This window comes from Poromitra crassiceps, assembly GCF_964638095.1.
Source record: "Poromitra crassiceps genome assembly, chromosome: 25".
In the NCBI taxonomy this organism is placed as follows: domain Eukaryota; kingdom Metazoa; phylum Chordata; class Actinopteri; order Beryciformes; family Melamphaidae; genus Poromitra; species Poromitra crassiceps.
The window spans coordinates 21,475,061-21,481,060 of record NC_139649.1 but is presented as its reverse complement, the minus strand read 5'-3'; positions in this window follow the sequence as shown (position 1 = coordinate 21,481,060).

The following is a 6,000-nucleotide window of genomic DNA, read 5'->3' as shown; positions in this document are numbered from 1 at the left end:
CGCATTGACTCAGTGCGGTATTCAGCCTCTCTGGTGTCAAGTCTGATTTTGGAAAAAAAAAAAAAAAAAAATCCAAAATCAGACAGAGTGTTGACACCAGAGAGGCTAAGACCGCATTGACTCAGTGTGGTATTCAGCCTCTCTGGTGTCAAGTCTGATTTTGGAAAAAAAAAAAAAAATCCAAAATCAGACAGAGTGTTGACACCAGAGAGGCTAAGACCGCATTGACTCAGTGCGGTATTCAGCCTCTCTGGTGTCAAGTCTGATTTTGGAAAAAAAAAAAAAAATCCAAAATCAGACAGAGTGTTGACACCAGAGAGGCTAAGACCGCATTGACTCAGTGCGGTATTCAGCCTCTCTGGTGTCAAGTCTGATTTTGGGAAAAAAAAAAAAAAAATCCAAAATCAGACAGAGTGTTGACACCAGAGAGGCTAAGACCGCATTGACTCAGTGCGGTATTCAGCCTCTCTGGTGTCAAGTCTGATTTTGGAAAAAAAAAAAAAAAATCCAAAATCAGACAGAGTGTTGAGACCAGAGAGGCTAAGACCGCATTGACTCAGTGCGGTATTCAGCCTCTCTGGTGTCAAGTCTGATTTTGGAAAAAAAAAAAAAAAATCCAAAATCAGACAGAGTGTTGACACCAGAGAGGCTAAGACCGCATTGACTCAGTGCGGTATTCAGCCTCTCTGGTGTCAAGTCTGATTTTGGAAAAAAAAAAAAAAAAATCCAAAATCAGACAGAGTGTTGAGACCAGAGAGGCTAAGACCGCATTGACTCAGTGCGGTATTCAGCCTCTCTGGTGTCAAGTCTGATTTTGGAAAAAAAAAAAAAAAAATCCAAAATCAGACAGAGTGTTGAGACCAGAGAGGCTAAGACCGCATTGACTCAGTGCGGTATTCAGCCTCTCTGGTGTCAAGTCTGATTTTGGAAAAAAAAAAAAAAAAATCCAAAATCAGACAGAGTGTTGAGACCAGAGAGGCTAAGACCGCATTGACTCAGTGCGGTATTCAGCCTCTCTGGTGTCAAGTCTGATTTTGGAAAAAAAAAAAAAAAAAATCCAAAATCAGACAGAGTGTTGACACCAGAGAGGCTAAGACCGCATTGACTCAGTGCGGTATTCAGCCTCTCTGGTGTCAAGTCTGATTTTGGAAAAAAAAAAATCCAAAATCAGACTGAGTGTTGACACCAGAGAGGTTAAGACCGCATTGACTCAGTGCGGTATTCAGCCTCTCTGGTGTCAAGTCTGATTTTGGAAAAAAAAAAAAATCCAAAATCAGACAGAGTGTTGACACGAGAGAGGCTAAGACCGCATTGACTCAGTGCGGTATTCAGCCTCTCTGGTGTCAAGTCTGATTTTGGGAAAAAAAAAAAAATCCAAAATCAGACAGAGTGTTGAGACCAGAGATGCTAAGAGCGCATTGACTCAGTGCGGTATGCAGCCTCTCTGGTGTCAAGTCTGATTTTGGAAAAAAAAAAAAAAAAAATCCAAAATCAGACAGAGTGTTGAGACCAGAGAGGCTAAGACCGTATTGACTCAGTGCGGTATTCAGCCTCTCTGGTGTCAAGTCTGATTTTGGAAAAAAAAAAAAAAAAAAATCCAAAATCAGACAGAGTGTTGACACCAGAGAGGCTAAGACCGCATTGACTCAGTGTGGTATTCAGCCTCTCTGGTGTCAAGTCTGATTTTGGAAAAAAAAAAAAAAATCCAAAATCAGACAGAGTGTTGACACCAGAGAGGCTAAGACCGCATTGACTTAGTGCGGTATTCAGCCTCTCTGGTGTCAAGTCTGATTTTGGAAAAAAAAAAAAAAATCCAAAATCAGACAGAGTGTTGACACCAGAGAGGCTAAGACCGCATTGACTCAGTGCGGTATTCAGCCTCTCTGGTGTCAAGTCTGATTTTGGGAAAAAAAAAAAAAAAATCCAAAATCAGACAGAGTGTTGACACCAGAGAGGCTAAGACCGCATTGACTCAGTGCGGTATTCAGCCTCTCTGGTGTCAAGTCTGATTTTGGAAAAAAAAAAAAAAAATCCAAAATCAGACAGAGTGTTGAGACCAGAGAGGCTAAGACCGCATTGACTCAGTGCGGTATTCAGCCTCTCTGGTGTCAAGTCTGATTTTGGAAAAAAAAAAAAAAAATCCAAAATCAGACAGAGTGTTGACACCAGAGAGGCTAAGACCGCATTGACTCAGTGCGGTATTCAGCCTCTCTGGTGTCAAGTCTGATTTTGGAAAAAAAAAAAAAAAAATCCAAAATCAGACAGAGTGTTGAGACCAGAGAGGCTAAGACCGCATTGACTCAGTGCGGTATTCAGCCTCTCTGGTGTCAAGTCTGATTTTGGAAAAAAAAAAAAAAAAATCCAAAATCAGACAGAGTGTTGAGACCAGAGAGGCTAAGACCGCATTGACTCAGTGCGGTATTCAGCCTCTCTGGTGTCAAGTCTGATTTTGGAAAAAAAAAAAAAAAAATCCAAAATCAGACAGAGTGTTGAGACCAGAGAGGCTAAGACCGCATTGACTCAGTGCGGTATTCAGCCTCTCTGGTGTCAAGTCTGATTTTGGAAAAAAAAAAAAAAAAAATCCAAAATCAGACAGAGTGTTGACACCAGAGAGGCTAAGACCGCATTGACTCAGTGCGGTATTCAGCCTCTCTGGTGTCAAGTCTGATTTTGGAAAAAAAAAAATCCAAAATCAGACTGAGTGTTGACACCAGAGAGGTTAAGACCGCATTGACTCAGTGCGGTATTCAGCCTCTCTGGTGTCAAGTCTGATTTTGGAAAAAAAAAAAAATCCAAAATCAGACAGAGTGTTGACACGAGAGAGGCTAAGACCGCATTGACTCAGTGCGGTATTCAGCCTCTCTGGTGTCAAGTCTGATTTTGGGAAAAAAAAAAAAATCCAAAATCAGACAGAGTGTTGAGACCAGAGATGCTAAGAGCGCATTGACTCAGTGCGGTATGCAGCCTCTCTGGTGTCAAGTCTGATTTTGGAAAAAAAAAAAAAAAAAATCCAAAATCAGACAGAGTGTTGAGACCAGAGAGGCTAAGACCGTATTGACTCAGTGCGGTATTCAGCCTCTCTGGTGTCAAGTCTGATTTTGGAAAAAAAAAAAAAAAAAAATCCAAAATCAGACAGAGTGTTGACACCAGAGAGGCTAAGACCGCATTGACTCAGTGTGGTATTCAGCCTCTCTGGTGTCAAGTCTGATTTTGGAAAAAAAAAAAAAAATCCAAAATCAGACAGAGTGTTGACACCAGAGAGGCTAAGACCGCATTGACTTAGTGCGGTATTCAGCCTCTCTGGTGTCAAGTCTGATTTTGGAAAAAAAAAAAAAAATCCAAAATCAGACAGAGTGTTGACACCAGAGAGGCTAAGACCGCATTGACTCAGTGCGGTATTCAGCCTCTCTGGTGTCAAGTCTGATTTTGAAAAAAAAAAAAAAAAATCCAAAATCAGACAGAGTGTTGACACCAGAGAGGCTAAGACCGCATTGACTCAGTGCGGTATTCAGCCTCTCTGGTGTCAAGTCTGATTTTGGAAAAAAAATAAAATAAATCCAAAATCAGACAGAGTGTTGACACCAGAGAGGCTAAGACCGCATTGACTCAGTGCGGTATTCAGCCTCTCTTGTGTCAAGTCTGATTTTGGAAAAAAAAAAAAAGAATCCAAAATCAGACAGAGTGTTGACACCAGAGAGGCTAAGACCGCATTGACTCAGTGCGGTATTCAGCCTCTCTGGTGTCAAGTCTGATTTTGGAAAAAAAAATATAAAAAAAAATCCAAAATCAGACAGAGTGTTGAGACCAGAGAGGCTAAGACCGCATTGACTCAGTGCGGTATTCAGCCTCTCTGGTGTCAAGTCTGATTTTGAAAAAAAAAAAAAAAATCCAAAATCAGACAGTGTTGACACCAGAGAGGCTAAGAGCGCATTGACTCAGTGCGGTATTCAGCCTCTCTGGTGTCAAGTCTGATTTTGGAAAAAAAAAAAAAAAAAATCCAAAATCAGACAGAGTGTTGAGACCAGAGAGGCTAAGACCGCATTGACTCAGTGCGGTATTCAGCCTCTCTTGTGTCAAGTCTGATTTTGGAAAAAAAAAAAAAATCCAAAATCAGACAGAGTGTTGACACCAGAGAGGCTAAGACCGCATTGACTCAGTGCGGTATTCAACCTCTCTGGTGTCAAGTCTGATTTTGGAAAAAAAAATATAAAAAAAAATCCAAAATCAGACAGAGTGTTGAGACCAGAGAGGCTAAGACCGCATTGACTCAGTGCGGTATTCAGCCTCTCTGGTGTCAAGTCTGATTTTGGAGAAAAAAAAAAAAAATCCAAAATCAGACAGTGTTGACACCAGAGAGGCTAAGAGCGCATTGACTCAGTGCGGTATTCAGCCTCTCTGGTGTCAAGTCTGATTTTGGAAAAAAAAAAAAAAAAAATCCAAAATCAGACAGAGTGTTGAGACCAGAGAGGCTAAGACCGCATTGACTCAGTGCGGTATTCAGCCTCTCTGGTGTCAAGTCTGATTTTGGAAAAAAAAAAAAAAAAATCCAAAATCAGACAGAGTGTTGAGACCAGAGAGGCTAAGACCGCATTGACTCAGTGCGGTATTCAGCCTCTCTGGTGTCAAGTCTGATTTTGGAAAAAAAAAAAAAAATCCAAAATCAGACAGAGTGTTGACACCAGAGAGGCTAAGACCGCATTGACTCAGTGCGGTATTCAGCCTCTCTGGTGTCAAGTCTGATTTTGGAAAAAAAAAAAAAATCCAAAATCAGACAGAGTGTTGACACCAGAGAGGCTAAGACCGCATTGACTCAGTGCGGTATTCAGCCTCTCTGGTGTCAAGTCTGATTTTGGAAAAAAAAATATAAAAAAAAATCCAAAATCAGACAGAGTGTTGACACCAGAGAGGTTAAGACCGCATTGACTCAGTGCGGTATTCAGCCTCTCTGGTGTCAAGTCTGATTTTGGAAAAAAAAAAAAAAATCCAAAATCAGACAGAGTGTTGACACCAGAGAGGCTAAGACCGCATTGACTCAGTGCGGTATTCAGCCTCTCTGGTGTCAAGTCTGATTTTGGAAAAAAAAAAAAAAATCCAAAATCAGACAGAGTGTTGAGACCAGAGATGCTAAGAGCGCATTGACTCAGTGCGGTATGCAGCCTCTCTGGTGTCAAGTCTGATTTTGGAAAAAAAAAAAAAAAAAATCCAAAATCAGACAGAGTGTTGAGACCAGAGAGGCTAAGACCGTATTGACTCAGTGCGGTATTCAGCCTCTCTGGTGTCAAGTCTGATTTTGGAAAAAAAAAAAAAAAAAAATCCAAAATCAGACAGAGTGTTGACACCAGAGAGGCTAAGACCGCATTGACTCAGTGTGGTATTCAGCCTCTCTGGTGTCAAGTCTGATTTTGGAAAAAAAAAAAAAAATCCAAAATCAGACAGAGTGTTGACACCAGAGAGGCTAAGACCGCATTGACTTAGTGCGGTATTCAGCCTCTCTGGTGTCAAGTCTGATTTTGGAAAAAAAAAAAAAAATCCAAAATCAGACAGAGTGTTGACACCAGAGAGGCTAAGACCGCATTGACTCAGTGCGGTATTCAGCCTCTCTGGTGTCAAGTCTGATTTTGAAAAAAAAAAAAAAAAATCCAAAATCAGACAGAGTGTTGACACCAGAGAGGCTAAGACCGCATTGACTCAGTGCGGTATTCAGCCTCTCTGGTGTCAAGTCTGATTTTGGAAAAAAAAAAAAAAAAATCCAAAATCAGACAGAGTGTTGACACCAGAGAGGCTAAGACCGCATTGACTCAGTGCGGTATTCAGCCTCTCTTGTGTCAAGTCTGATTTTGGAAAAAAAAAAAAAAATCCAAAATCAGACAGAGTGTTGACACCAGAGAGGCTAAGACCGCATTCACTCAGTGCGGTATTCAGCCTCTCTGGTGTCAAGTCTGATTTTGGAAAAAAAAAAAAAAAATCCAAAATCAGACAGAGTGTTGAGACCAGAGAGGC